The sequence below is a fragment of the Heptranchias perlo genome, chromosome 4 (assembly GCF_035084215.1).
Source record: "Heptranchias perlo isolate sHepPer1 chromosome 4, sHepPer1.hap1, whole genome shotgun sequence".
In the NCBI taxonomy this organism is placed as follows: Eukaryota; Metazoa; Chordata; class Chondrichthyes; order Hexanchiformes; family Hexanchidae; genus Heptranchias; species Heptranchias perlo.
Genome location: NC_090328.1, coordinates 92,712,856 through 92,728,981, shown reverse-complemented (window position 1 = coordinate 92,728,981; position 16,126 = coordinate 92,712,856). Strand labels below are relative to the sequence as shown.

At 43.6% G+C, this 16,126-nt stretch overlaps 1 long non-coding RNA gene across 1 annotated transcript; it reads left to right on the top strand.

The window, feature by feature from the left end:
• The first annotated feature begins 1,019 nt into the window (after positions 1-1,019).
• On the top strand, positions 1,020-15,198 carry LOC137320554 (uncharacterized). The gene is made up of 3 exons (XR_010962584.1): positions 1,020-1,463; positions 3,405-3,491; positions 14,796-15,198. It is a non-coding gene; the product is annotated as an uncharacterized lncRNA (long non-coding RNA).
• Positions 15,199-16,126: the final 928 nt, after the last annotated feature.

The window sequence follows — 16,126 nt, the reverse complement described above, 5'->3', positions numbered from 1 at the left end:
CCGTCCCAATCCCAGCCTCTGCCCGCTACCCACACCCTCCTGGCCATCGCTACCCTCCCGACCCGATTGCCCTCCCTCCTGACCTGGTTGCCCAGCTTCCCGATCCTTTAAAGACTTAACTGAGGGCCGCTGCTGGCATCCCAGTGGCCCAATTTTTGATTCTTCTTCGCTGGTGAGCTACCTGGGGATGCCCAGGGCCCAATATTAAGTGTGTTTTGGGCTTATCTATTCAGGTGTGGGGATTGTTCCCTAGGCCACTGTTTATAAGATCTGAAAGGCTAGCAGAACTTTGAGTTTCTATTTGGCTTTGGACAATGTGAAACTTGGATCCTCTGAAACAAAAAAATCAGAATTTTACCATTGCAGTACACTGCTCTAAATGAGGGGATTCTGATCTGCACTCCCCGAGCATCAGAATTACTGCCATTACGTTTTGGGTGGCATGAATTGGCCATAGTCAGTGCCCATCAGACTACTGGTGGTTAGAGTAAAGCATCGCCAATACGAGGCCATTGCCTCCGTGTCTCTAAGGATTAGGGTTGGACGTACTCCTGGAGGTTTGATCATGTGCCATTTGATCATGTGATGTTTGATCACATGACATCTGATCACACGATATTTGTCCTGCAGGTCTGATGAAAACCCTGTCTTTTCTCTTTCAGATGCTGACCTACGTGTTGTGCAATTCCAGCAATTTCTGTTTCCTTTCAGATTTCCTGTATTCGCTCTTTACTGGGGTGGTTTTGATTCTCTCTGATGTGTCCAAGACATTGACCAGTCAGGACTTCAGCTTGTTTGTGCCACTCGTACTGCTGCACAGAGTGGTGCCATTCCTCCAGTGGCCAGCAGGTGCCAACATCGGCTACAAAGAAACAATAATCACACAGCGGCCCATCTTGTCACCATCCTCAGGCTCATTGTTTTTATATCCACAATTGGCTTCATCGCAGCTGTCACACAGCCGTAAAGCAGACTAATTTATAGCAGCTAAAATATCCATAATTAGGAAGCAGAATAACCTCAAATAGTTGCCATGTTCTCTCTATACTGAATGTAAATTGCAGCTATGACTGTCATTCAAGTCCCATTGTGGTTTCAAATTTTAAATCTGTTAAACGTTTTAATTTGAGTAAATGTGGTGGAGTTTACGATAGTGTCGTAAAGTAGTCCCGATCCGGCTTTCTGACAGCATGGCGGGGGGATCGTAAATTGGATTTGGGAGACATATATTGGGATAGAAATTGGTTCTCGTTGGGCCTGTTTTACAGGCGTAAAATGGGTGCAAAAAGGACCAATTTCAGGGCACATTGTCCTGCGCCCCAAGGACGCCTGAAAAATGTCTGACCCAAAATCCTTGCGTATGCTATTGAGGGGCGTAATGCCTGTTTAAGGACCCTGAACAGAGCAGGCCTACGGGTTTTCAGGAAGTGGATGTGGCCTAGCCAGTGGCCACCACTGTAAAGGTGAGTAAAACATTAAAAAGAACATTCTGTGGAGCCAGGAGGAGCCAAATCAGGCCAAAACCTTGATAATCTATGCAAAATGGGATCCTATGATGTACGTAAGACCCCAATACAATTTAGAGGACCTACTATGTAGTGCGGTGCCGGGGACGCTATACTCAGTAAAACCCGGTGGTCACGAGGAAGAGGCCCCAAAAGGTAAGTTTAAAATTATTTTTGTGAGGCCAGGAGGAGCAGGAATAATGTGGGAGCTGCCACCCCAGGCTGCCCCCTTCCACGATTGCCCCCTCCCTCTGAACCTACCTTTAATACCTTAACCAGATGGATCTGGCTTTCTGTCTCCATATTAAGAAGTACAACAATGTGTGTGAAATAACAAACAAGTCAGTGGACACATTAGATGCATAAGGTAGAACGTTTTTTTGTTATCACACACAAATTCTTCCATTCTTATTGATTATACTCCACGCCATGAACTGATTCTAAGACAGGAAGGTGGTCGAGACACCTGTTCTTAGACCTCTGTCAGTGGTACTATTGAGATGTCATCTGAAGGTATGTGATAAGGACCTGACACGACACATTCATTGATCTTTCATCTGTCCCTATGGAAATAGCCTCTGTTTATTGCTTGTCTGATAACATGGCTGAGATGGGAAACTCACTATGGACCAAATCCTTAATACAGTCTGATGCACTGATGACATTTGCCACAAACTAATAGTGCACAAAAGCCATATTCAACTACATTACGATTCTTTGGGGTAATTTTATCTCCCTCTTTTTTACTTTAGATTGTTCATAGATTATAATGTATGTAATTAATTTCTTTGTAAATTACAATAATATTGTTATGCGCCCTATTGCAAATTAATCTTAATCAAATCAGATTAATAAGAACATAAGAACATTAGAAATAGGAGCAGGAGTAGGCCAATCGGCCCCTCGAGCCTGCTCCGCCATTCAATAAGATCATGGCTGATCTGATCCTAACCTCAAATTTAAATTCATGTCCAATTTCCTGCCCGCTCCCCGTAACCCCTAATTCCCTTTACTTCTAGGAAACTGTCGATTTCTGTTTTAAATTTATTTAATGATGTAGCTTGATTAGCTGTGTGCTTGCTGCTGGTTGTTTTGACGACGGGAATCGTGATAAATGGACCTATGTAAATATGATGTATTAAATTCTCTAGCTGAAGGACAATGTGCGCCACAATGAGTGGCTGCCAAGTGCGGGGAAAAGAAGAAAAAGCAAAAGAAAAATAACTTTTTTTGTTGAAGAGTGTTGCTACATCAACGAGTATAAGATCCAGCAAAGGTCTTATCTCAATCTGTATTAGTAACCAAGGTAGTTTTGGACAATTCTGTACTAATTCATGAAAATGTACTTTCCCTTTCTTGTGGGTAAAGTGGAACTATGCCCTGCATTGTTTCATTATATTGCGTGGATGACTGTACATGAGAAAGCACACCACAAAGGAAAATCCCGATAATGTGCTGTTGTAAGCTATGCTACTGCTTTGGCCGTTAAAAGTTTCAGTAAGGGAGAATGCTGAAAGTGCAGCATTCCTATCCAAGTGTAATGTGAAGGTACATATGACAACTCTGGTTTCCATTTTAAATTCTTTCTGTTCTTAGCCTGTTTGGAGGAATTCAAGATATAATTTACAAATTACTGCAGCTCTGCGAGGAGCTTAGTGCATGAAATTAGTTTGAGGATTAGTCCAAATTGTGTTTTAATCTATTCTGCTTCAAGTCACACATGGGACACACCTTCAGGTGAGTTTGAAAATATGGCCATACACATTATAGAAAATCAGGTAGTGCACTGACAATTAAGAGAGAGAGAAAAAGTGTTTTTTTTTAATCAACTGTGCCATGGGCCCATTTTTGATTCAGCTAAATTAGCTGCTTTCTTTCTCTTTCTGTGTTTCTTCACAGCCTGCGAAGGCAGCTTCAGTTCAACTGCCCATGATAGATATCGACCGCATTGCACCAGAGCAAAGGCTATGACAATTTGAGAAGGAGGTAAGGCTGCAGAGAAATGAGGTCCTGTTTATAGTCCCTCCAAATCTTGTGGCGTTGTGCAAAGGGGCAATGAAATCCACTTTTTGGCTCAAACAGTGGTATTCCTGCCTCTGGATAGAAGTGTATAAGATTGAGTCTCACATCAGAACCTGAGCACATAATCGAGACTGACACTCCAGTGCATTTGGAGTACTGAGAAAGTTCTTACTATCAGAGGTGCTGCCTTTCAGATGAAGGGTTAGAAATTTTTTTCATGTGTAAAATGGGCATAAAGCATGCCAATTTAGCACGGGGATGCCCTGCGCTCAGTCTGCGCAGGAGTTGATCCCATTGCTAAACGTGAGTGGCCCATTTTTCAGGCGTTCCTTGGCCTTGAGCCTATTTATTTCGGTGCAGGGATTGTTCTCTGCACCCAGTTTACACCGGCAAGCCGGTGCTATGCAATTTCCACCCTGAGGTGATAGGTTGAGACCCTACCTGGATGTTCTGGTGGTTCAAGGAAATGTTAACGATCCCATGGCACTATTTGACAAAGAGCAGAGTGTTCACCTGATGTTCTGGTTAACATTCTTTCCTCAACTAATACCACAAAAAAACAGTTTAAATAATTCTTCATCTTGTTATTTGTGGGCTGTCACTTGTGCAGGTGGCTGTTGTTGTCACTGAACTTCAGAGGTAAGTCATCCTGTAAAGCACTTTAAGACACTTCAACATGAAAAATAGTATAGAAATACAAGTATTGTTATTGACCAGCATTATTTTATACAGTTGCAAGCAGTTCTTCGCCCATTTTTAACCAATGTAAGCAATCTTACAACACCAGGTTATAGTCCAACAGTTCTATTTGAAAATCACAAGCTTTCGGAGCTTATCTCCTTCGTCAGGTGAGTGAGGTTCTAAAATCGCACAGCATATATTAGGCTGGGAGACAGTCACAGCAGTCAAATGTAAGATTGCTTACATTTGTCCACCCCAGTCCATCACCGGCATCTCCACATCATTTTTAACCAGGCAGTGAGCGGCCTAAGCAGCAGCCCTTAAAGTGACCACTGGCGGCTGCTCCACAAAAGGCCCAGAAATGTTTTTGGGGGAACTTTTGAGCTACTCCTGACCCTACAAAATCACTGCAGCTCCCTGCTGGCATGTGCTCCTCTCCTTCTGAGATCGGCTCCCCCTTCTCGGCCCACCTGCTGGCCGGCTTAGAGTAGGAGCGGGCTGATTTCCTGGCCAATCACAACCTGTGAGCTGCAGTGGAGTGCCCGTTTGACGTCTGCAGTTCTCAGGTGCGGCCCAAACCAAAAACGGTTCCGGCCTCCTGATGCAGACTTTGGTTGGACGAATGGCCTCTCTGACAACTTTGCGCCCGTTTCAAGTGGAAGTCAAAAATCCCCCACCATCACCTGTAAGTTCCCCTCCAAGTCACACACCATTCTAACATGATCACATATCTCTATTCCTTTATTGTCACTGGGTGAAAGCATAGAAACATAGAAAATAGGAGCAAGAATAGGTCATTCGGCCCTTCGGGCCTGCTCCGCCATTCAAAATGATCATGGCTGATCGTCTAACTCAGTACCCTGTTCCCGCTTTTTCCCCATATCCCTTGATCCCTTTAGCATTAAGAAATATATCCATCTCCTTGAATACATCTAATGACTTGGCCTCCACTGCCTTCTGTGGTAGAGAATTCCACAGGTTCACCACCCTGAGTGAAGAAATTTCTCCTCATCTCGGTTCTGAATGGCATACCCCGTATCCTGAGACTGTGACCCCTGGTTCTGGACTCCCCAGCCATCGGGAACATCCTCCCTGCATCTAGTCTGTCTAGTCCTGTTAGAATTTTATATGTTTCAATGAGATCACCTCTCATTCTTCTAAACTCTAGTGAATACTCCAGATTTGGTCTCACCAAGGCCCTGTATAACTGCAGTAAGACATCTCTGCTCCTGTACTCAAATCCTCTTGCAATGAAGGCCAACATACCATTTCCTTCCTAACTGCTTGCTGCACCTGAATGCTCGCTTTCAGCGACTGGTGTACAAGGACATCCTGGTCTCGTTGCACCTCCCCTTTTCCCAATCTATCACCATTCAGATAATAATCTGCCTTTCTGTTTTTACAACTAAAGTGGATAACCTCACATTTATCCACGTTATACTGCATCTGCATGTTCTTGCCCACTCACCCAACTTGTCTAAATCACATTGGAGCCTCTTTGCATCCTCCTCACAGCTCACATTCCACCCCAGCTTTGTGTCGTCTGCAAACTTGGAAATGTTACATTTAGTTCCCTCATCCAAATCATTGATATATATTGTGAATAGCTGGGGCCCAAACACTGATTCCTGCAGTACCCCACTAGTCACTGCCTGCCACCCGGAAAAAGACCCATTTGTTCCTACTCTCTGTTTCCTGTCTGTCAACCAATTCTCAATCCATGCCAGTATATTCCCCCCAATCCCATGTGCTTTAATTTTGCACACTAACCTCTTGTGTGGGACCTTATCAAAAGCCTTCTGAAAATCCAAATACACCACATCCACTGGTTCTCCCCTATCTATTCTACTAGTTACATCCTCAAAAAACTCCAGTAAATTTGTTAAGCATGATTTCCCTTTCATAAACCCATGCTGACTTTGTCCAATCCTGTTAATGCCCTCCAAGTGTTCTGTTATCACATCTTTTATAACAGACGCTAGCATTTTCCCCACTACTGATGTTAGGCTAACTGGTCTGTAATTCCCTGTTTTTTCTCTCCCTCCTTTTTTAAATAGTGGGGTTACATTTGCCACCCTTCAATCTGTAGGAACTGTTCCAGAGTCTATAGAATTTTGGAAGATGATCACCAATGCATCCATTATTTCCAGGGCCACTTCCTTTAGTACTCTGGGATGTAGATTATCAGGCCCTGGGGATTTGTCAGCCTTTAGCCCCATTAATTTCCCTAGCACTATTTTTTTACTAATACTGGTTTCCTTCAGTTCCTCCCTTGGTCCCCTAACATTTCTGGGAGTTTATTTGTGTCCTCCTTTGTGAAGACAGAACCAGAGTATGTGTTTAATTGTTCTGCCATTTCTTTTTGCGCCAGACAGGAATGAATAATTGTTGTAATTCCTGCACAAAGAAACAGATCAGATGCGCCATGTGGGCAATGGCCCCATATCATTGAGAACTACGTTATAGGGCACCCCTCGATAGATCAGCTGGGTGAGGTAGTGAGTAGCTGATTCACACAAGCCAATAAAGTGATATAGTGTGCCAGGGAGCAGAAAAGTGGCCAGTGTTCCCGCTTCTGTTTGCTATCCAGTAAGCTCTGCTGAAACTGAGCACTTCTAGATATCAGATGAGGACAGGATAATTAGCAATTGCCTATCCACCATCATCCCTTTTAGAAAGTTCCCCAATCTATCATAGCCAACTCACACCTCATACTTTCATAATTTCCTTTATTTAAATTCAGGACCCTAGTTTCAGATTCAACTACTTCATAACCTTGGAAAGCCTTGGAATTTCCCCCATTTCTGACTGTAAGGGACCTACATTTGTCTTCACTAATCCTTTTCTCTTGAAATATTTATAGAAGCTTTTACAGTCAGTTTTTATGTTCCCTGCTAGTTTATTCTCATACTCTATTTTTCCCCTCTTAATCAATCTCTTTGTCCTCCTTTGCTGATTTCTGAACTGCTCCCCATCCTCAGGCTTGCCGCTTTTTCTGGCAATTTTATTTGCCTCCTCTTTGGATCTAATACTATCCCTAATTTCTTTTATAAGCCATGGTTGAGCCACCTTTGCTGTTTTATTTTTGCGCCAGACAGGAATGAATAATTGTTGTAATTCCTGCACACGTTCTTTAAATATTAGCAATTGCCTATCCATCGTCAACCCTTTCAGAAAGTTCCCCAATCTATCATAGCCAACTCACACCTCATACTTTCATAATTTCCTTTAGTTAAATTCAGGACCCTAGTTTCAGATTCAACTAGTTCACAGCCTTGGAAAGCCTTGAAATTTCCTCCATCGTACCATTGTGGGAGCACCATCACTGCTATGGTTCAAAGAGAAGGCCCAAAGCTCAATAAATGTAACTTTATGCCAGAAACCACATCTCGAGAACAAATAGTAAAAAAAGTATCACAGCTGAGCCTTATCCTGTCCTCATCTGATATCCAGAAGTGCTCAGTTTCAGCAGAGCTTGCTGGATAGCAAACAGAAGCGGGAACACTGGCCACTTTTCTCCTCCCTGCCACACTATATCACTTTATTGGCTTGTGTGAATCAGCTACTCACTACCTCACCCAGCTGAGCTATCGAAGGGTGCCCTATAACGTAGTTCTCAATAATATGGGGCCACTGCCCACATGGCACATCTGATCTGTTTCTTCCTCAGCAGTCTGTTCACTTGGTCATTCTTCTATCTTTTGAAGTGCCAATTAAAAATCTGAACAATGCTTGAAAGATAGGTTAATGATTCAGGTGTGACCCTGAATTGCAGTGAGAGTGACCAAACCTGTTGTCGCTTATCAATATTTAGTGTTTGGACTTCAATAACAGATTATGGTCTGGCAACATAAGAATTTTTAGGGTATGTAAAGACACAATGAGAAACTCAATCGTTCCCTTCATTAAAAATTATTACTGAATTTGCTACATCTACAGGGAATGGACGTCACCGTTGATCAGCTCCCGCACAACCTGTTCTGCAACTTTCTGGTTTGTTTTGTATATAGTTAGACCTAAAAAAAATCTTTCAATGAATGAGAGGAAAATCATCATTTTCTTGGTTGGACAGAAAAGTCTCTTCTTTATGGAATTTATCGTGCAATATTGATCAAGTTAATGCAGAGCCGAAGGAGAAAGGCATTGATTGCTGAAAATGGGTGGTGAGCTCATGGATCTTTCTCCCCTTGAAATTGAAATGATTTCCTCTTTTTAGGATCCTTTAAATTAGGGAGAACAGTCAGCTAGAAAATTTATTGGTGAATAAATTGTTGAATGCTTATTACATAAGAACATAAGAAATAGGAGCAGGAGTAGGCTGTACGGCCCCTTGAGCCTGCTCTGCCATTCATTCAGATCATGGCTGATCTTCTACCTCAGCTCCACTTTCCCCCTTGATTCCCTTCGATTCCAAAAATCTACCGATCTCAGTCTTGAATATATTCAACGACTGAGCATCCATAGCCCTCTGGGATAGAGAAGTCCAAAGATTCACAACCCTCTGACGGTGAAGAAACTTTTCCTCACCTCGGTCCTAAATGGCTGACCTTTTACCTTGAGACTATGACCCCCTGATTCTAGACTCTGCAGCCAGGAGAAATAGCCTCTCAGCATCTACGCTGTCAAGCTCTTTAAGAATTTTATACATTTCAATGAGATCGCCTCTCATTCTTCTAAACTGAAGAGAATATAGGCCCATTCTTCTCAATCTCTCCTCATAGGACAACTCTCTCATCCCAGGAATCAATCGAATGAACCTTCATTCCACCCCTCTAAGGCAAGTATATCCTTCCTTAGGTAAAGAGACCAAAACTGTACACACTACTCCAGGTGTGGTGTCACGAGCCTGCTCCGCCAATATATAATTTTAGCGAGACCTCCTTACTCTTATACTCCAACCCGCTTTGCAATAAATGCCATCATACCATTTACCTTCCTCATTGCTTGCTGTACCTGCATGTTAACTTTCTGTGTTTCATGTACAGGGACACCCAAATCCCTCAGACTACCAACATTTCTTAGTCTCTCGCATTTTAAAAGATATTCTGCTTTTCTATTCTTCCTACCAAAGTGAATAACCTCACATTTCCCCACATTATACTTCATCTGCCACCTTCTCGCCCACTCACTTAACTTAACCTTTCTATATCCCTTTGCAGCCTCTTTACTTCCTCCTCACAGCTTACTTTCCCACTTAGCTTTGTATCGTTAGCAAATTTGGATACATTACACTCGGTCCCCTCATCTAAGTCATTGATATAGATTGTAAACAGCTGAGGCCCAAGGACGGATCCTAGCGGCACCCCACAACCTGCCAACCCGAAAATGACCTCTTTATTCCTACTCTCTGTTTTCTGTCCGTTAACCAATCGTCAATCCATGCTAGTATATTACCCCCAATCCCATGAGCCCGATCTTGTTTTACAACCTCTTGTGTGGCACCTTTTTGAATGCCTTTTGAAAATCCAAATGTAATACATCCACTGGTTCCCCATTATCTACCCTGCTCGTTACACCCTCAAAACTAATAGATTGGTCAAACACAATTTCCTTTTCATAAAACTGTGTTGAACATAAGAACATAAGAAATAGGAGCAGGAGTAGGCCATACAGCCCCTCGAGTCTGCTTCGCCATTTCAAACAGATCATGGCTGATCTTCGACCTCAACTCCACTTTCCCGCCCGATCCCCATATCCTTTGATATACTAGAGTCCAAAAAACTATCTATCTAAGCCTTGAATATATTCAATGACTCAGCATCCACTGCCCTCTGGGGTAGAGAATTCCAAAGATTCACAACCCTCTGCATGAAGAAATTCCTTCTCATCTCAGTCTTAAATGGCCGACCTCTCATCCTGCGACTATGCCCCCTAGTTCTAGACGCTCCAGCCAGGGGAAACAGTCTCTCAGCATCTACCCTGTCAAGCCCCCTCAGAATCTTATATGTTTCAATGAGATCACCTCTCATTCTTCTAAACTCCAGAGATTATAGGCCCATTCTACTCAACCTCTCTTCACAGGACAACCCTCTCATCCCAGGAATTAATCTAGTGAACCTTCATTGCACCGCCTCCAAGGCAAGTATATCCTTCCTTAGATAAGGAGACCAAAACTGTATGCAGTACTCCAGCTGAGGTCTCACTAAAGCCCTGTACGATTGTAGTAAGACTTCTTTACTCTTGTACTCAACCCCCTTGCAATAAAAGCCAACATGCCATTTGCTTACCTGCTGTACCTGCATACTAACTTTTTGTGTTTCTTGTACAAGGACATCCAAATCTTTCTGAATACCAACATTTAATAGTTTCTCACCGTTTAAACAATATTCTGTTTTTCTGTTCTTCCCACCAAAGTGAATAACCTCACATTTCCCCACATTATACTCCATCTGCCATCTTTTTGCCCACTCACTTAATCTGTCTATATCCCTTTGCAGACTCTTTGTGTCCTCCTCACAGCTTGCTTTGCCACCTAGCTTTGCATTGTCAGCAAACTTGGATACATTACACTCGGTCCCTTCATCTAAGTCATTAATATAGATTGTAAATAGCTGAGCCCAAGCACCGATCCTTGCGGCATCCCACTAGCTACAGACTGCCAATCTGAGAATGACCCGTTTATCCCTACTCGCTTGTTTTTTGTCCTTTAGTCAATCCTCTATCCATGCTAATATATTACCCCCAACCCCTTGAGCCTTTACCTTGTGCAACAAGTATGTGTGTAACAAGTTGACTCTGCCTAATCATATTATGATTTTCTAAGTGCCCTGTTACTACATCCTTGGCAATAGATTCAAGCATTTTCCCTACTACTGATGTCAGGCTAACTGGCCTATAGTTCCCTGTTTTCACTCTTCCTCCTTTCTTGAATAGCAGGGTTACATTTGCTACCTTCCAATCCATGGGGACCGTTCTAGAATCTAGTGAATTCTGGAAGATCAAAACCAATGCATTCACTATCTCTGCAGCCACCTCTTTTAAAACCCTAGGATGTAGGCCATCAGGTCCAGGGGATTTGTTGGCTTTTAGTCCCATTAATTTCTCCAGTACTTTTTCTTTACTAATATTAATTACTCACTCTCATTAGACTCTTGGTTCCCCCCTATTTTCAGTATAATTTTCGTGTTTTCTACTGTGAAGACAGATATAAAATATTTGAGGAGGAGGGGCTGCTTCTCAATTATTTTTTTTTGTTCATGGGATGTGGGCGTCACTGGCAAGACCAGCATTTATTGCCCATCCCTAATTGCCCTTGAGAAGGTGGTCATGAGCCGCCTTCTTGAACCTCTGCAGTCTGTGTGGTGAAGGTTCTCCCACAGTGCTCTTAGATAGGGAGTTCTAGGATTTTGACCCAGCGACGATGAAGAAACGGCGATATATTACCAAGTCTGTGGAATTTGCTGCCCCAGGAAGCTGTGGAAGCTACATCATTAAATAAATTTAAAACAGAAATAGACAGTTTCCTAGAAGTAAAGGGAATTAGGGGTTACGGGGAGCGGGCAGGAAATTGGACATGAATTTAGATTTGAGGTTAGGATCAGATCAGCCATGATCTTATTGAATGGTGGAGCAGGCTCGAGGGGCCGATTGGCCTACTCCTGCTCCTATTTCTTATGTTCTTATGTTCTAAGTCGGGATGGTGTGAGACTTGGAGGGGAACGTGCAGGTGGTGTGGTTCCCATGTGCCTGCTGCCCTTGCCTTCTAGGTGGTATACGTCGCAGGATTGGGAGGTGCTTCGAAGAAGCCTTGGCGAGTTGCTGCAGTGCAACCTGTGGATGGTACACACTGCAGCCACAATGCGCCGGTGGTGAAGGGAGTGAATGTTTAGGGTGGTGGGGTGCCAATCAAGCGGGCTGCTTTGTCCTGGATGGTGTGGAGCTTCTTGAGTGTTGTTGGAGCTGCACTCATCCAGGCAAGTGGAGAGTATTCCATCACACTCCTGACTTGTGCCTTGTAGATGGTGGAAAGGCTTTGGGGAGTCAGGTGGTGAGTCATTCACTGCAGAATACCCAGCCTCTGACCTGCTTTTGTAGCCACTGTATTTATGTGGCTGGTCCAGTTAAGTTTTTGGTCAATGGTGACCCCCAGGGTGTTGATGATGGGGGATTCAGCGATGGTAATGCCGTTGAATGTCAAGGGGAGGTGGTTAGACTCTCTCGTAGGAGATGGTCACTGCCTGGCACTTGCCTGGTGCGAATATACTTGCCACTTATCAGCCCAAGCCTGGATGTTGTCCCGGTCTTGCTGCATGCGGACACGGACTGTTTCATTATCTGAGGGGTTGCGAGTGGAACTGAACACTGTGCAATCATCAGCGAACATCCCCATTTCTGGCCTTATGATGGAGGGAAGGTCATTGATGAAGCAGCTGAAGATGGTTGGACCTAGGACACTGCCCTGAGGAACTCCTGCAGCGATGTCCTGGGGCTGAGATGATTGGCCTCCAACAACCACTACCATCTTCCTTTGTGCTGGGTATAACTCCAGGCACTGGAGGGTTTTCCCCCTGACTCCCATTGACTTCAATTTTACTAGGGCTCCTTGGTGCCACACTCGGTCAAATGTTGCCTTGATGTCAAGGGCAGTCACTCTCACCTCACCTCTGGAACTCATCTCTTTTGTCCATGTTTGGACCAAGGCTGTAATGAGGTCTGGAGCTGAGTGGTCCTGGTGGAACCCAAACTGAGCATTGGTGAGCAGGTTATTGGTGAGTAAGTGCCCCTTGATAGCACTGTCGATGACACCTTCCATCACTTCGCTGATGTTTGAGAGTAGACTGATGGGACGGTAATTGACTAGATTGGACTTGTCCTGCTTTTTGTGGACAGGACATACCTGGGCAATTTTCCACATTGTCAGGTAGATGCCAGTGTTATAGCTGCACTGGAACAGTTTGGCTAGAGGCGCGGGTAGTTCTGGAGCACAAGTCTTCACCATTACTGTCAGGATGTTGTCGGGGCCCATAGCCTTTGCTGTATCCCGTGCACTCAGCCATTTCTTGATATTATGTGGAGTGAATCCAATTGGCTGAAGACTGTCTTCTGTGATGGTGGGGATATTGGGAGGAGGCGGAGATGGATCATCTACTCGGCACTTCTGGCTGAAGATGGTTGCAAACGCTTCAGCCTTGCCTTTTGCACTCACTTTCTGGACTCTGCCATCATTGAGGATGGGGCTGTTTACAGAGCCTCCTCCTCCCGTTAGTTGTTTAATTGTCCACCACCATTCACGACTGGATGTGGCAGGACTGCAGAGCTTTGATCTGATCCGTTGGTTGTGGAATCGCTTAGCTCTGTCTATAGCATGTTGCTTCCGCTGTTTAGCATGCATGTAGTCCTGTGTTGTAGCTTCACCGGGTTGGCACCTCATTTTTAGGTACGTCTGGAGCTGCTCCTGGCATGCTCTTCTACACTCCTCTTTGAACCAGGGTTGATCCCCTGGATTATTGATGATGGTAGAATGAGGAATATGCCGAACCATGAGGTTACAGATTGTGCTGGAATACAATTCTGCTGCTGCTGATGGCCCACAGCGCCTCATGGATGCCCAGTTTTGAGCTGCTAGATCTGTTCCGAATCTATCCAATTGAGCACGGTGGTAGTGCCACACAACACGTTGGATGGTGTTCTCAGTGTGAAGATGGGACTTCGTCTCCACAAGGACTGTGCGGTGGTCACTCCTACCAATACTGTTATGGACAGATGCAACTGCGACAGGTAGATTGGTAAGGACGAGGTCAAGTAGGTTTTTCCCTCGTGTTGTTTCACGCACCACCTCCCGCAGGCCCAGTCTGGCAGCTATGTCCTTCAGGACTCGGCCAGCTTTGTCAGTAGTGGTGCTACCGAGCCACTCTTGGTGATAGACATTGAAGTTCCCCACCCAGAGTACATTCTGTGCCCTTGCTACCCTCAGTGCTTCCTCCAAGTGGTGCTCAACATGGAGGAGGACTGATTCATCAGCTGAGGGAGGGCGGTTGGTGGTAATTAGCCGGAGGTTTCCTTGCCCATGTTTGACCTGATGCCATGAGATTTCATGGGATCCGGAGTCAATGTTGAGGACTCTCAGGGCCACCTCTGGTCGGTCTGTCCTGCCGGTGGGACAGGACATACCCAGGGATGGTGATGAAAGAGTCTGGGACATTGGCTGAAAGGTATGATTCTGTGAGTATGGCTATGTCAGGCTGTTGCTCGACTAGTCTTTGGGACAGCTCTCCCAATTATGGCATAAGTCCCCAGATGTTAGTGAGGAGGACTCTGCAGGGTTGACTGGGCTTGGTTTGACTTTGTTGTGTCCGATGCCAGGTCGTTCATCCAGTTTTATTCTTATTATGACTTTTTGTAGTGAGATTGTACAACTGAGTGGCTTGTTAGGCCATTTCAGAGGGCGGTTAAGAATCAACCACATTGCTGTGGGTCTGGAGTCACATAATGGCCAGACCGGGTAAGGACGGCAGGTTTCCTTCCCTAAAGGACTTTAGTGAACCAGATGGGTTTTTACAACAATCCGGTAGTTTAATGGCCACCATTACTGATACAAGCTTTTTATATCCTAGATTTTATTTAATTAATTGAATTTAAATTCCCCAGCTCCCGTGGTGGGATTTGAACTCGTGACTCTGGATTATTAGTCCAGGCCTCTGAATTACTAGTCCAGTAACATCTGGCAAATTGTGTCCTTTGAAGAGGATAGTACCACAGCATCATGGAAAGTTTGGTACAGAAAGAAGGTATTAAGCCTATTGTGACTGTGACACTATGAGCTTTTGCACCAGAGCTGCCTGTCCATTTCCCTGCTCCTTCCCTGTGACCTTGAATATTTTTTTCTTCTTTAAGTGTTATCTAAATCTTTCTTAAATATATGTTCATTGTTTTATTTATTTCACTTTGAGGCCTCAGTCATGATCCCTACAGATCTACTAAATCCAGTAATAATTTTTGATGAAAGGAATGACTTTATTTCCCTTTGTGCCTTTTCACACCCCAAAGATTCTTGGAGAACAGAAACTCATGTGTTCAATTCTGTTAATTTTCTAATGTGTCAAGCATTATCGTTCTTATGCACTTGCTTATTTTGCCTGTTGTTTATTGCAAAATCTTAAAAATAAAACTTTCAAAAAACATGACCACAAATGTGGTTGCCATGACTCATACATTTTCAGTTTGTCTCAGTCTCTTTTTTATCAGAGGTTTTTATCTGGTGCAGTGTGAGAAAGCTGGCTTGAGATATGTGTTCACCGTGTATTGTTTTCTACATAATATTCTATCTTTATATGCTCTGATTACTTAAATCCTTTATTCAGCTACTGAATTTATTTCCTGTTATGGTTCGATTGACCTCAATGGAATAAAAATCAGACGGGTTCTATAACGGGCTGGCAATCCTATTTTATTTATAGACTCATACAGCATTAAAGCAAATCCTACCCAACTTCACTTTTAGATTATTACTATCCTTGATCTTAAAAGCAAAGATCAGCATATTTTATTGTTATTGCCACGTAGCTTGGTAAAATTACAGTAGTGAATTATGACATTTAAGAAAAAGCACAGTAAACCACACAGCATAAGTTGGGTAAAGTGCTCTATATAAGACTCCTTGAATCATCAGTCACTCTCTACATTTTATAAGCTGCCCAATGGGCCTTTTAACACTTTATGCAGCTATGTATGTAGAAAAAAAAAATCAGCTTGGCTGTGCCTTTGGTGCCGTGTCCTGTAAAAGATCCACTTGTTTCCAGGGCAACAGTTGCACAATCAGCATCATAGTCCTGACTCATTTAGCATTTTTGCAAGCATCTGGCAAAAAGAATAATCTCCTTCTTCGAGTACTGTTTAAAATGAAACAAAATGCTTTATGAGACATTTAAAAATTCACTGTTCAAAAGTTATGGACATTATTTTATTTAGTACTAAAATCA